A 16,729-nucleotide genomic window follows, 5' to 3' on the forward strand; every position below is an offset into this window, starting at 1 on the left:
CCCTGCTTAGAGGTCAATGTTTCCAAACATGGGTTTTATATTATGCAGGTATAGTGAGGGCAACAGGTCAGGAGATGACAGCCATAGAAGTGATTGGTCAATATGAGGAGAATTAATATCTAAACAATATTGAATCTTCCAATCCATGAACATGAATAGATCCTCTACTTATTTAATTCCCAATTTTTTTACAATCAGGCTTATGAAGTACGTGACATACAGCTCTTACAGACTTTCCTAGACTTGTACCTAAGCATTTCATAGGTTCTTTTTGTGCCAGTACAGAAAAACGTGATTCTGTACATTGATCTTACGCCTGTGATCTTGCTAAACCCTTTATTAGGTCTAGTGGGTGTCTCGTGGATTCCTTGGGATCTTCTATGTATATAATTTATGTTTATAATTAGGTCATCTACAAAGAAAGATGGCTTTATTTTTTTCCTTCTAATCTGTATACCTTTTCTTTCTTTGTCTGGCCTTATTACTGGTTCATGTTGGAGACAGTGATAAGAGGCAATATATTAACCTTGTTCCCAATATTAGTGGAAAAGCATTCAGTCTTTTGCTATTAAGTATGATGTAAGCTATATGTTTTATGTAAGGTTATACCAAGAAATTCCCTAACATTCTTAGTTTTCTGATAAATTTTATCATGAATATTGAATTTTTTAAAATGCTTCCGTGCATCTGTAGAGTTTGTCATATACTTTTGGTTTTCTTTTTTGGACTGGATCTGGTGGATTACAGATTGATTTTTAGATGTTGAATCACCCTTATATTCCTTGGATAAATATCATTTTAATGATGTATTATCATTTTTATATATTGCCAGATCCCATTCAGTAATATTTGTTACAGTTAGTAAACATGAAAAGGATTAAACTCCTTTTCTTAACTTTGTCATAATAATACTGGTCTCATAAGAGGCCTTCCATTACTCACATATATATGGTCACGTCTTTCACAAGGCTTTAGCACAGTTATTAACACAAACCTGATGGTGAGTAAATGTTGTTAAGTAAGTCACTCAGTGGAGAGTCTTTGTGACAAGGGGGTGTCTTTTCCTAGTCTCTCTATCTCCTGTCCCTTTTCCTTACCTGAAAACTAAGAGGAGCAAATTCAGTTACCTAGAAAATTCCTTTCCAGATATAAATGTTTATGAAGCTAAATTTACAGAATTTCAGAAGTGTCAGCCAAATGTGACAGATTTGGCTCAATAAAATCTTTATATCCTGATAAAATTAATCTGGCTTCTTTACATAGTATTTTGAGACTGTGATTTAATTAACCTTCACATTCCCTGTCATTTAGCAGAGCTCTTTCTGTAGGACTAAAATTGCCTTCCCTGGTGGCTCAGATGGTAAAGCGTCTGTCTACAATGCGGGAGATCCAGGTTCGATCCCTGGGTCAGGAAGATCCCCTGGAGAAGGAAATGGCAATCCACTCCAGTACTATTGCCTGGAAAATGCCATGAACAGAGGAGCCTGGTAGGCTACAGTCCATGGGGTCGCAAAGAGTCGGACACGACTGAGCAACTTCACTTAATGTCATAGAACAGTAGATTTCAACCTTGGTGTGCCTCAGCCTTTTGTTTAAAACAAACAAACAAACAAACAAACAAAAAAAACCCACTGATATCCATGTCTTCTCTCTCTAACCAAAACTTGATTCAGTAGATCTCAGGTTATATCTGATTAATTTTTAAGGTATCATGGTTGCAAACCATGGTTCACTTTCTGCTTTCAGTTTGCAATGCTGCCACCAAATACAGGGGCCTGCCCTTTGGGCAAGTTACACATATTAATAGTTCCTTGTCTGTAAAGTCAGAACAGCTCGAAACTACTGTTGTGAGCATTAAATGAGTCACATGTAAAATGCTCAGACTGCGGTAAGTACCTGTAAGTGTTAAGTATTACTGCTATTTTTTTATATTATTATTATTGTCACTGTGGGTTAGGTTAGGCCAAGCCATTTGTTTCCCATTTTTAAGTAGTTGCGTGCTGTACTCAGTCACTCAGGTGTGTCTGACTCTTGGTGACCTCACGGACTGTAGCTCACCAGACTCCTCTGTCCGTGGGATTCTCCAGGTGAGAATACTGGAGTGGGTTGCCATTCCCTTCTCCCGGAGATCTTTTTGACCCAGGGAGCAAACTGACATCTCCTGTGGCTCCTGCACTGGCAGGCGGATTCTTTACCATTGAATCACCTGGGAAGGCCATCTTACTAGAGCAGGGGGGGTCCCCTTTAACATAGAAATAGATAAAAGGCACATAAACTCTGTGCTTATTGAGAAAACATATGACCAAAATGTTACCGTGAATTCAAGTAAATTGTATTTTACTTATTTCATTAGCATCTATATACAGTTAAGTCGTTCTCTTTATTGAATACAAAAATAATGCTTGGCTTTCCTGTAGATTTTCAGACCCCTGTAACCAATCTGAGCCTACTCCCCACCCCTCTTAAGGTTCTGAGTTCCACTGGTTGTGACCTACCGCTCCAGACATATCAAGCTGCCTTGCATTGTTTCAATATGCCACCCATCTTCCTGACTTCCTGCTCTCCTTACTGTACCATCTACCTCAAACACCCACCCGTCTGCTTCTCTATTTAGAACATGGAGTCATGAATATCAACAAAATCCTCTTAACCCACTGGGCTGAGCTTTCCCTACAGTTGGTTAGTGAGGAATTGAAGGTGCCATCCAGTTAAGTGCTCTGCTCACTAATAGGAACAACAATGGACGGGCATGATTTTTTAAACAGGATAGAGGGAAGGTCAGGGAGAGAGAGTAGAGAGCAGGTGAGTGAACGGACGTCTGTGGGCCTCAGGAGCATCACAATGCCAGCACACATCCAGGAGGGCACATATGCCAGGACCACGGGGCACTGATCAAGCCCAGAGAGACTGACCCAGTGATGCCAGGCCCTGGCTCCACAATAACAGCTCACCCCAGGTACACTCCAGGGTCACTAGGCAAGATCAGGGGAAATGGGGAAGAGCCACCCTGACAGGAGAGCCCAGGGTCAAGGGCCCACAGCACCCACCATAAAAATCTGCTTGCTAGAATAATTTTACTTGATTAGGCTAAAATTATGGGGCTTCTCTTTTCATTCTTTCTGGTGATTCAGCAGGACAGAGGCTCATGTGAACAGCAAATAACAGACCACTTAGAGAAAAACAAAGTTACATTTTTCTTTACCTGCCTGAGTGCAGCTGATTTAAATTTTAGTAGTCCTCTATGACTCTTTTAACAGCAGCATAAATGTTAGCTGCCCTGTAATTGGTAGAATACAGTTTTATGTATCATGATTCACAGACTCAGTTATTCAGAGCACCACCGCTCCCTCCCCTGTGCAAGCTGGGAGGGCTGTAACACTGGTGGTTGAATCAAAACAGCCAAGATCCCACACAGCCTAAATTCTCCAACAAGTCAGTGTTAAGAGAGAAACGTGTCTTACTCTTCCTGAAGGAATTATTAGGCTGCCTTTCCCTACAGTGAGACTTCAGTATTCCTACCCTCCCTCACTTTTCCTCCCCCTCCACACACCAGTAAAAAAGAGTTAGAAAAAAAGTACATTCTGGATGACTTGATCTAGCTTTCACTTTGAATAAGTTACCACAACTGTTCTTTCTTCTCCCCGAGATTACCCTTGACAACCAATGCACTCATTTCTTTCAAATGATCTACTCAGCTTAGATTTTAAAGTTATTTTGTATAGGAGTTTTGTTTCTTCACATCAGACTAAAAACCTGCAATAGTTCCATTTTCCTTCCTGATTTAAACATTTGATTTTAAATGGAAAAAAAATGTTTCTTTTTTCTTTTTAAAAACGCATCCTTAAAGAATAGAATTATATTTAGATAGAGACAAGAGGTAGTTTCCTCACATAGTGTTAAAGGGATTAGAGAGAAGACAGCAAATTAGAGGGACCCCAGAGTGGAACTGCACAGTCAGAACTTCTCAGCCTTCAGATATCAAAAGGACTGGGTTTTCAGATTGTGGACATACAATGTAAGTTAATGAGTCAAGAGGACTTTAGAGGGCATTTCACTAGAATGGGTAAAAATAAATGGATAATATAGTGGAATGGATACCATAGGATACCAAGAGTGACACAGGAGAATGGAAAAAAATTTTTTTTGATACAAACAGCAAGAGCAGTAAAGAACTAAAAGTGAGGGCTTCCCCGCTGGCTCAGATGGTAATGAAACTGCCTACAATGTGAGAAACTCAGGTTCGATCCCTAGGTCAAGAAGATCCCCTGGAGAAGGACATGGCAACCCACTCCAATATTCTTGCCTGGAGAATTCCATGGACAGAGGAGCCTGGTGGGCTACAGTGCATGGGGTTGCAAAGAGTCGGACATGACTGAGCGACTAACACACACATTACACAAGGCTGCCACAGACTGCAGACATCACGGAAGCTCTGTGGTCCAGGCAGGAGTCGGGCTCCCCCTTGAGGGGTGGGAAGAACCTGACCAGACAAGGAAACAGAACTTTACAAGGGCATGAGGAAATAAACAGCCGTGGGATTCAGGCTACAATGAATGGAGATCACCAGACTGGAACAGAAGTTATGATGGGATCATATGCACTGAACCTTAGGAAGGGCTGTGACAACACAACCGGAAAAGGATGATGTCTCTGGACACCTTCCTTTTCTCTGACTATAGTTCATTCTGATCTTGGATTAGGTTAAAAAAAATTGGCCCAAAACATTTTACCAGAGCTTAGAAGTTAGCTTATAACTCTAGTACAGAGGGAAAAAAAAAAAAAAAGATATATTCTCTCCAGAAGAGACTTGCAGTGGGTTCATTAATTTTATCTTTTCATAGTTTGTACTTATAGTATAGGATTAAACAGGTCTATAGCTCCCCACTGCCAACTTTCCCAGAGGAATTATCATTCCCAAATGTACACAGTCACACTAAGAGAAAAAGAATATGCTGACAAGGCACACTACAGTGACTGTCAACTCCACAGGCATGGCACTGTGTATGGTGATCAGAGTGACAAAAGACAGCAAGTAATATGCAGTTGATACCAGGAACCAAATTTTTTCAAATAGTTTCATTTTTAGAACCTGCAGCAGACCTAGGGTTTCCCTGTAACAAGGTCCTCTCACTGGCATTCCAATCTACTTCCTCAGTGGGGGAGAAAGGAGTGGAGCTAAACCATGAGGACTGCTTGCAAGTTTACTGCAGACCCCCTTATGCCCCCATTACTCTGGGTACACCCATCAGGATTGCACACACTTCTGAGCTCCGGATAGGAAATGGTTAAGAAGAGCTGCCAGAGAATGCCAGTCCCTGGAGTCACAGAAAGTCATAGCCACCTCTAGCTTAATTCAACTCCTTCTTAGAAGCTTTGTAAAATTTGCTGAAATGCTCCTTGACTTTTCCTGGGAAACTTCTGGCCTATATTAAAAGCATGTTACATTAAGGAACATTTACCATACTTAGTCGAATGATGCATTCTATTTGAATTTGCTTTAACTTTGCAAGGTGTTCTGTGAACAGTGGTGGTGCCAGTGGCACTGAATTGTAACCATTTCAGAGTCAGTCTAACAATTTTATAGTTTCTGAATATCACATCTCAGAAGGGAAGCTAGAATGACCCCCATAACTCTTAGGCAGGTGTGAGAGTGCAGGTGTGAGAGACATGGATCATGCCACACACCACATGTGTGACCTTAGATAGGTTACCTGATCTGTATGCCTCAGTTTCCTCACTTTAAAATAATAGAAACTATTTTATACAATTCATCTGAAAATGAAATAAGAAATATAAAGCATGTCACATAGTTCCTGACACAAAGTGCGTTCTCTACAATCAACCTATTAGTGTCTTATTCTGACATTTCTATCTTTTCTAAAAGCCTGTATTAACTGTTCAATATCGTCTTTTTATAATCAAGAGTAATTCATCTTTGCTATGTTTGTAGGTGTTTCTCCCTGAACCTATTTTTCTTACCCATGAGGTGAGGATAATACCACTTGTCCTCTAATCTCAATGTATTCTAGAAACTGAATATACAAAAGTTACTAATTAAAATTTTTAATCTGTGGTTGATTATACTGAAATAATCTTGTCATGAATGTTGTGGATAAACAAATGCATGTCAGAGTCATCATATCATGACTCAAGTCCTGTTCCCAAACCTCCTCTAATAAACTCATTTTAATTCATTTTAATCATATAGTGACTCAATGTCTTCATGTGATAATCATTCATGGGTTTTAATTTGTCATATGTTGCTTCTAGATTATTTGCAGAAATGTCTGATGAGCTTTTTCTTAGGAAAGTCACAACTAAGCTAGAGGATAAGATGTCGGTTATTTTTTTTATTCCAGCTTCAGCTAAATCATGTTTTTTCCCAATTCAGATCATCTACTCGTATCAGTTCAGTTCAGTTCAGTCACTCAGTCCTGCCCGACTCTTTGAGACCCCAGAGACTGTAGCATGCCAGGCCTCCCTGTCAATCACCAACTCCTGGAGTTTACTCAAACTCATCTCCATTGAGCCGGTGATGCCATCCAACCATCTCATCCTCTGTCATCCCCTTCTCCTCTCGCCTTCAATCTTTCCAAGAATCAGGGTCTTTTCAAATGAGTCACAACTTCAGGTGGCCAAAGTATTAGAGTTTCAGCTTCAACATCAGTCCATCCAATGAACATTCAGGGTTGATTTCCTTTAGGATGGATTGGTTGGCTCTCTTTACACTTCAAAGGACTTTCAAGAGTCTTCTCCAATATCACAGTTCAAATGCATCAATTCTTCTGCGCTCAGCTTTCTTTATAGTCCAACTCTCACATCCATACATGACCACTGGGAAAACCATAGCTTGACTAGATGGAACTTTATTGTCAAGTAATGTCTCTGCTTTTTAATATGCTGTCTAGGTTGGTCATAACTTTTCTTCCAAGGAGTAAACAATCTTAATTTCATGGGTGCAGTCACCATCTGCAGTGATTTTGGAACTCCAAAATTAAAGTCTGTCACTGTTTCCACTGTTTCCCCATCTATTTGCCATGAAGTGATGAGACGAGATGCCATGATCTCAGTTTTCTGAATATTGAGCTTTAAGCCAACTTTTTCACTCTCCTCTTTCACTTTCATTGAGAAGCTCTTTAGTTCTTCTTTGCTTTCTGCCATAAGGATGGTATCATCTGTATACCTGAGGTTTAGGTTATTGCTATTTCTCCTGGCAATCTTGATTCCAGCTTGTGCTTCCTTCAGCCCAGTGTTTCTCATGATGTACTCTGCATATAAGTTAAATAAACAGGGTGACAATATACAGCCTTGACTTGGTCCTTTCCCTATTTAGAACCAGTCTGTTGTTCCATGTACAGTTCTAACTGTTGCTTCCTGCCCTGCATACAGGTTTCTTAAGAGGCAGGTCAGGCTGTCTGGTATTCTCATCTCTTTCAGAATTTTCCAGTTTGTAGTGATCCACACAGTCAAAGGCTTTGGCATAGTTAATAAAGCAGAAATAGATTTTTTTTTTTGGAACTGTCTTGCTTTTTTGATAATCCAATGGATATTGGCAATTTTATCTCTGGTTCCTCTGCCTTTTCTAAAACCAGCTTGAACATCTGGAAGTTCATGGTTAACATATTGCTGAAACCTGGCTTGGAGAATTTTGAGCATTACTTTACTAGCATGTGAGATGAGTGCAATTGTATGGTAGTTTGAGCATTCTCTGGCATTGCCTTTCTTTGGTATTTCTTTCTTTCTTGTTCTGCCCATCAAAACAAGACCCAATTTCCCCTAGTCAGTCTTTCCCATCAGGAAGCTTCAATAAGCCTCATATCCTTCTCCAACAGAGAGCAGACAGACTGAAAGCCACAATCACAGGAAACTAACCAACGTGATCACATGGACCACAACCCTGTCAAACTCAATGATACAATGAGCCATGTCCTATAGGAGAGTCATGTCCTATATAGAGCCATGCCCTATAGGGCCACCAAGATGCATGGCTCATGGTGGAGAGTTCTGACAAATCATGGTCCACTAGAGAAGTGAATGGCAAACCACTTCACTACTCTTGCCTTGAGAACCACATGAACAGTATGAAAAGGCAAAAAGATAGGACACTGAAAGATGAACTCCCCAGGTTTGTAGGTGCTCAATATGCTACTGGAGATCAGTGGAGAAATAATTCCAGAAATAATGACGAGATGGAGCCAAAGCAAAAACAACACCCAGCTGTGGATGTGACTGGTGATGGAAGTAAAGTCCAATGCTGTAGAGAGCAATACTACATAGGAACCTGGAATGTTAAGTCTATGAATCAAGGCAAATTGGAAGTGACCAAACAAGAGATGGAAAGAGTGAACATCAACATTTTAGGAATCAGTGAACTAAAATGGACTGGAATGGGTGAATTTAACTCAGGTGATCACTATATCTACTACCGTGGGCAAGAATCCCGTTAGAAGAAATGGAATAGCCATCATAGTCAACAAAAGAGTCTGAAATGCAGTACTTGGATGCAATCTCAAAAACTACAGAATGATCTCTGTTCGTTCCATGGCAAATCATTCAGTATCACGGTAATTCAAGTCTATGCCCTGACCAGTAATGCTGAAGAAGCTGAAGTTGAATGGTTCCATGAAGACCTCCAAGATCTTCTAGAACTAACACCCAAAAAAGATGTCCTTTTCTTTATAGGGGACTGGAATGCAAAAGTAGGAAGTCAAAAAATACCTGGAGTAACAGGCAAATTTGGCCTTGGAGTGCAAAATGAAGCAGGGCAAAGGCTAATAGAGGTTTGCCAAGAGAACACACTGGTCATAGCAAACACCCTCTTCCAACAACACAAGAGAAGACACTACACATGGACATCACCAGATGGTCAATACTGAAACCAGATTGATTATATTCTTTGCAGCCAAAGATGGAGAAGCTCTATACAGTCAGCAAAAACAAGACCAGGAGCTGACTGTGGCACAGACCATGAACTCCTTATTGTCAAGTTCAGTTTAGTTCAGTCGCTCAGTCGTGTCCGACTCTTTGTGACCCCATGAATCGCAGCATGCCAGGCCTCCCTGTCCATCACCACCACCCAGAGTTCACTCAGACTCACGTCCATGGAGTCCATGATGCCATCCAGCCATCTCATCCTGGGTCGTCCCCTTCTCCTCCTGCCCCCAATCTCTCCCAGCATCAGAGTCTTTTCCAATGAGTCAACTCTTCACATGAGATGTCCAAAGTACTGGAGCTTCAGCTTTAGCATCATTCCTTCCAAAGAAATCCCAGGGTTGATCGCCTTCAGAATGGACTGGTTGGATCTCCTTGCAGTCCAGGGGACCCTCAAGAGTCTTCTCCAACACCACAGTTCAAAAGCAGCAATTCTTCGGCGCTCAGCTTTCTTCACAGTCCAACTCTCACATCCATACATGACCACAGGAAAAACCATAGCCTTGACTAGACGGACCTTAGTTGGCAAAGTAATGTCTCTGCTTTTGAATATACTATCTAGGTTGGTCATAACTTTTCTTCCAAGGAGTAAGCGTCTTTTAATTTCATGGCTGCAGTCACCATATGCAGTGATTTTGGAGCCCCCCAAAATAAAGTCTGACACTGTTTCTACTGTTTCCCCATCTATTTCCCATGAAGTGATGGGACCAGATGCCATGATCTTTGTTTTCTGAATGTTGAGCTTTAAGCCAACTTTTTCACTCTCCTCTTTCACTTTCAGACTTAAATCTACTCAAATAGCAATGATTAAATTAGAAGCAGTTTGGTGCAGCTGGCAGGGCATGGACTTCTGTGGATTGAACACTCAACAGTCATTTAATAGCTGTACTGAATTTTCAGCATTTTAGCTTCCTGAACCTACATCTGAGAAATGGGAATACAACAATTCCGTTTTAAAGGAGATAGTCTTAAAAAGTAGAGCGCAGTCCCCAGACATGGGGATGGTTCTCGAAGTGAGAATAATTTTACAACGAAACAAAACAGCATCTACTTACAGTTCACAGATGCCAGCTTGGCTGGGAATGAGAGGCACAAGCAAGTAGCTACACTCATCAGACAAAAACTGGTAGAAAACATAGGTGTCCTGAAAGTATAAATGCTGTCCCACTGTTGGAAGCAAAAAAGGTGTGGATCAGTTTTGTAAAGTATATTATTTAGAGAGTCATAAATCGAGTAATAAATTGAAAGGCCTACTAATTACTAGGGAGAAGCTAAGGATAGGACCATAATTAAGTCCATTCATGCTCACAGTCACATAGAATGAAAAGGACTTACTGACCAGCCTATTTTTATTATTTGAAACTTTGGCCAGCATTCACGTGGACTGTACAACTGTTCTACTTCAGGGACGGGTGAAATCAATAGCAATTCCAAGGGAGTATAAGAAATTTATTTCTTTTTTTCTTTTTAGTGTCCCAAAGCAGTAGTGTTCCAAGCATTTAATTACTTTAATGGTACACAAATACAAAACTATGCCAAGTTTTAGATTGGTGGTTCTCAACCAGGAGCAACTGTTCCCCTCCCTGAGGACATTTAACAACATCTGGTGACATGCTGAGTTGCCACAACTAGGGGGTGCTACTGGCATTGGAGGCTGGAAGAAAGTGATGCTATAAAACATTCTATCATGTACAAGACAGCCCTCCACAACTAAGAATTATCTGGCAGAAAATACCAACACTACCAAGGTTGGGGTCAAGAAGTGGAGATGTTTCCTTAAAATATTAGCATAAATGTTTTGCAAACCAGAAACCTGAACCTCACAAGCAAGCTGATAAATATAATCCTCAAAGGCAGTTAACTGCTTTTCTAAATAAGAGCATCAGGTGCTAGGTGTGACCAACTAAGATGACAACCACACCCCATCTGTACCACTTCCCCACAATGGGACTTGGATATGCCTTTCTAAACCTTATTTTGTTCTCTGACCCTCAATATTTATAACCTAGGGAAGAAAAGAGCTTCCCAGTGACCCAGCACCTGTGTGGTAGAGCTAAATAAAGAATCCAAGCTGCTTGACGTCTTTTTAAATAAATTTTAATTGGAGTACAGTTGCTTTACAATGCTGTCAGTTTTTGCTGTACAGCAAAATGAAACTGCTATACATGTACATATATCCCCTCTTTTTGGATTTCCTTCCCATTTAGGTCACCCAGGTGGCGCCAGGGATGAAGAATCTGCCTGCTAATGAAGGAGATGTGAGGGACATGGGTTTGATCCCTGGGTCGAGAAGATTCCCAGGAGAAGGAAATGGCCACCCACTCCAGTATTTTCACCTGGAAAAATACCATGGACAGGGGAGCCTGGAGGGCTGCAGTCCATGGGGTTGCAAAGAGTGGGACACGATCGAGCACTTGTCAATTAAAAAAAAAAAAAAAGTCATCACAGAGCACCAAGCAGAGTTCCCAGTGCTATGCAGTTTGTTCTCATTAGTTATCTATTTTACACATAGTATCAATAGTGTGGGCTTCCTGGAGGTGCTAGTGGTAAAGAACCTGCCTGCAAATGCAGGAGACGTAAGAGAAGTGTGTTTGATGCCTAGTTGGGAAAGATCCTCTGGAGGAGGGCTCGACAACCCACTCCAGTGTTCTTGCCTGGAGAATCCCATGGACAAAGGAGCCTGGTGGGCTATGGTTCATAAGGTTGCAAAGAGTCAGACACCACTGAAGTGACTTAGTGTGCATGCATCAATAGTGTATGTGTGTGTGTGTGTGTGTATGTGTATATATATATATCAATCTCAATCTCCCAATTGATTCCACCACTCCCCTGTCCCCCTCGTGTTCTTAGTGTGTGTGTCTCTGGTTCTCTGTGTCTCCAGTTATACGAACAAAGTCTGCAGTTTGATTATTGGGATCTGTCTTTCTGGACAACTTCCTAACTGAAGACCCAATTTTTCTACCTGTAAAAAGGAATACTGTATTGAAAGGTCAGGATCAACTGCAAAAAAAAAAAAAAAGGCTTTGAATGCACTTAGGCAAATTGCACCCAGGTAGGCAATTGGTCCGTAGACTTGGCTTTTGCTGGATTTTCTGAGTAGACATCCTCTTAACATTTGGTCTCAAATCTACTCCTTCAGAGAATCTGTCTTCCTTTTAACCCTCTAGATATTTTACTTTCACTATTTCAACCATTATGAATGATGTAATCCCCTAAATAAACAAGCATCAGGACTTGTTAGCTCTTTCCATGGTTTTGGTAACAGAAGAGCATTAAGTATATGACCTCAGCTTTGAAACAAAATAGGTTTCATCTGAATTTGCTGTATTAATACTCTCCTAACAACCATGAAGAATTAACCAAGAAGAGTTAACTTTTCTGTGCAGTTCACTTTGAAAATAGGCAGCGTTGTCCACATCTAGCAGTGAAAGTAGAGAAATGACTAATACTTCGGAAGCCTACATCCCTTTGTTTTCTGCATAATTTTTACAATTTTTATTTATTTTTGACCGTGCTGGATCTTAAGTGCTGTCAATCTTCTTGACTTCTAATTCTTCAATTCCCTGGACTCAACAAAGAAAAGAGATACTCAGCATCTATTTTAGTGTCTATTCTAAGTCACTACAGTCATGTCTGACTCTTTGCGACCCCATGGACTGTAGACCGTCAGGCTCCTTTGTTCATGAGTTTCTCCAGGCAAGAATATTGGAGTGGGCTGCCATTTCCTCCTCCAATTTTAGTGTCTAGTTAACATCAATTTCCTTTTCTATTTAAACAGTTTATTTTCATAGATCGTATTTCTAGCTGTTCATGATTCCTTATACAGTTAAAATGCTATGTGCCTTCTATTCATATAGTGAGTTTCTGATGAGTATTCTAAGTACAGCAAGACAAATCACACATTTAGAGCAACTAAAGATGTCCACTGATCCTTTTAAAAAATTGTGAGCATCATTTTGAGTAGAGAAGAGATGGGGTAAGGGAAAGACTCTTACAGGTTATAGTTAATGAATCAGCAAGTACCAAAAGGTGTGAGAAATAACAAAAGATGACCTGCTACTTTCATTTATAAGAGAACACAAATATTTACCAGCAAAAACAATTTCCATCTTGATTATAACATCATCTAGAAAACCAAACACATTTTGGTCAGGCAGCTTAAGAGCTTCAGGATTCTGTGCCTTCAGAACACATAATACTAACCTGATGACAGAATTCCCATGTCCAGTAGCAGCTGCCAGACCCCTATGGCTGTAGATCTGCACTGGACGAAAGGACAGTGTTCTAGAAGCTGGTCTACCAGTTCTGACCCAATGCAGCTTCTCCTAGACAAAAGCAAAGCCATTTACAATAAGACATGGTTGCCACCCATTTGCCAAAAAAAGAGAAAGAAAGAAATTTAATACCATCCCTTTTATGTGCTTTTTAGACAAGCAACTGAAGAATAAATGACATGCACTTCTTATTCATGTTTCAGATTTCAGCTCAAATATCACTTCCTTACAGAAGCTTAGAAACATATCCTCCTACACTTTTTCTTTATGTCACCTAACATATAACAATATCCCATCTTTCCAAATGAATAATACTTGCTTTCTTCCCTTGAGAATAATTTTCAGGAGAACAGGGACTATGTACATGTAACTTATGACTAAACCCCAACATTAGAACAGTCCAGGCACACAGCAAGTTCTCTGAATACATATTTAAATAAATTAAGGAATAAATTTAGCAGTCCTTTACTGAAAAACAATGTTTCTGCCTTGATAAGACAAGTGGTGGTCAACTTTGTTGCAACCATTTACACATTTTTATCTCATCTTTTTGAGAACAAAATAATTCCAAGATTAGACCAAGTTACACCACTGTGAGGGGTAAAATGTTTTGTTTCTACTTTTCAAACAGAGATTAAGCCTAATATCTGTCTCAAAGAATAATAAATTTGACTGCTAATATGGTCTAAGCAATTCACCAAGCAGCTTGGATCATAAACTCACAAACCTGGATGACAGATTCTGCTAACCACCTGAAGAAATACTTTCTGTAATCCATCTTAAAATACACAGTTGTATTCAAAGAATGCCCCAATCTGGGTATTACAAACAGTATTTTCATGCCTACCTTTCCAGCTTTATCAGCCTCAGATGAAAAACCAAATGAAGAAAACTTTCTGAAATATGGTTCTTTAATTTGCAGAAATTTCATTGAAACTCACTCTCCCATATGAAAAAAGTCACATCAAAATGTTTTTTTAAACAGTTGTATCATGTAAATGACTACCTTTCTCCTATATATTTTTTTTATTTAAGGACCAAAAGATGCCAACATTTATTTGTATTTCTAGAACAGAAAAATATTGCCTATCTTTTATGACTGGCATAATCACAAATACCTAGAAATCACCCAGTAACCAACAGAATGAGGAAATGCCATGAGATGCTTTATTTTTGTGGATGATGGAAAAATAAGGTAGTAAACATTTCTGCTGAGATATCTGAACAATTATTCTAGTTTTAGTTAAAATATCACTTTCTTGGGTAAAGATTTGAAAGATACTCTGACGACATTTAGGCAATTCTAAGTTTTACCAACTGTACAATTCCAGTTGTAGGTTAGCAGTAAGACAAAAGGAATATTAACAGTCAAATAAATGGATGAATCTTTTTTTAAACAACACAAGAAAACAGATTGCAAAAAAAAACAGGCAATTAAACCAAACCATCAATATTAACTTCTAATTCTATAGGACACCTTTCATTAGCAAATGCTCAAATTGTTAATTCCTCAACACCTCTATCAATTAGGGAGCATCTTTGGGCTTGTAAAACACTTTTATCATCTTAATCCTCATTCTCAGAACAATACATACAGCTCCTCAGCCTGTTCTGTGTCTGACACCACCTGGAACGTGGCAGGATATAACAAAACATTTACTAAACAGACTAAACTTACAAATTGCAAACGGTGACTAGACAGATGCACTGGCTTGTTTCTTCACGGGTGATCAGGAAGACGTTTCTCAGAACAGGGCTTCCCATGTTTGTGCTGAGTGAGTGAGTGGGACCTTGTTAACATGAAGATTCTGGTGTAACGCATCAGGGTACAGCTTCGGAGCCCTCACTTCTAATGGGCTGCCAGGTGAGGCCAGTGACCCATCCCTACCTTCTCAATGGGAAAGACTCGCGCTGTCTCAGGGGCAGGGAGGAGAGCCGGGTGGGCAGGACTGAGTCGATTTCCTAGAACATGGTAAAGCCATGACTGCTGTCATGTATAGTTGTTACTTAATAATCAAGCTCCTGCTCTCAGAGTAAGCTACTGTTTCAGTTGTGCACGCTTTTTCTACCCCCACCTGCAATTTATCATATTGTGTTTTGAATTGCTTTCGACAATCCATTTGCGCCAGGCAAAACATCATTGGGATAAAGATAAACACTATCACTAATACCACCAATTTGCCGACTCAATGGACATGAGTTTGAGCAAACTCAGGAGATTGTGAAGGACAGGGAAGGCTGATGTGCTGCTGTCCACAGGGCCTCAAAGAGTCAGACACGACTTGGCAACTGAACAACAATACCACCAAAGCAAACAAAATGAGGTGAGTGGACACTGCAGTTAACCAAGAAGCTCCTTGACTTGTGGACCAGGTCAGCAACAATCCACTTTAAATCCCTGAACCTACACGACTGAGAGGAGGGTGGGGGAGAAATCACAGATGCTTGGAAGGGAGGAGTTAACACCCACAGCAGTTCTTACTCCCCACATATCTGCAGTCTTGTACTGAATCTAGAAGCTGTTCTGAGTGCACGGAGATCTCACCAGTGCTGTGATGCTACACAGGAACATTATGATACAGAGGTGATGGCTCCAACTCCAATGTGATTGCCACAACAAAACACAAATTTTACTAATCTCTGAAGCTGAACACTTGGTTTTTTTTGGCCTCCTTTTGTCTCCAGTTACAGTTTTAGTAATCAGCTCATAGCAGTACAGACAGACCCTCATCTCATTCAGTGGGCCAGTGGTATTTAGAGACTTACATGAAAACTCAAAAAAGTACTATGATTTTTCCTATAGTACCAAATGAATGGAAAACATATCAAAATTGTGAAAGTAATTTTCATGTGGTACTCTGCCTCAATTTGCTATCAGACAAATGAAAATGACCCAGCCTAGGCTATCATATTAGCACTTTGTCTGTAAACCCAGCGTATTAATCAGTCCTTGGACTATAAACCTGTGCTGTCGCCACATTCTACTCCTGATAAACCCAATGTATGCTCTTGCTTGGATGGATGGTTCTTTTCCATGAACCCAATTAATGTACATCTGCCAATTCTTTTTCAGTTTATATCCAATCAGGAACAAAACTGAGAACAAGGACCAATTCTACACACAGCCTTACACTGGAACAAAAATGAATCAATCCTATGAGTCTGCCCGCAACTAGACCCAAAGACTGGTACAGGCAGACCTTGTTTTATTGCACTTTCCTTTGCTGTACTTTGCAGATATTATGTTTACAAACTAAAGGTTTGTGGCAAGCTGAAGGTAGCAAGTCTATCAGTGCCATTTTTCCAATGGCATTTGCTCAGTTTGTGTCTCTTTTTGGTACTTCTCACCATTTCAAACCCTCCAATAACAAAAAGATGATGACTTGCTGAAGACTCAGATGATGGCTAGAAAGTTTTAGCAATAAAGTATTTTTTAAATTAAGAAACATAGATTATTTTTAGACAAAGGCAATTGCACACTTAATAGACTACAGTGTAATAACTGTTACATGCACTGGGAAACA

Source organism: Ovis canadensis, chromosome X, assembly GCF_042477335.2.
Source record: "Ovis canadensis isolate MfBH-ARS-UI-01 breed Bighorn chromosome X, ARS-UI_OviCan_v2, whole genome shotgun sequence".
NCBI classification, from domain to species: domain Eukaryota; kingdom Metazoa; phylum Chordata; class Mammalia; order Artiodactyla; family Bovidae; genus Ovis; species Ovis canadensis.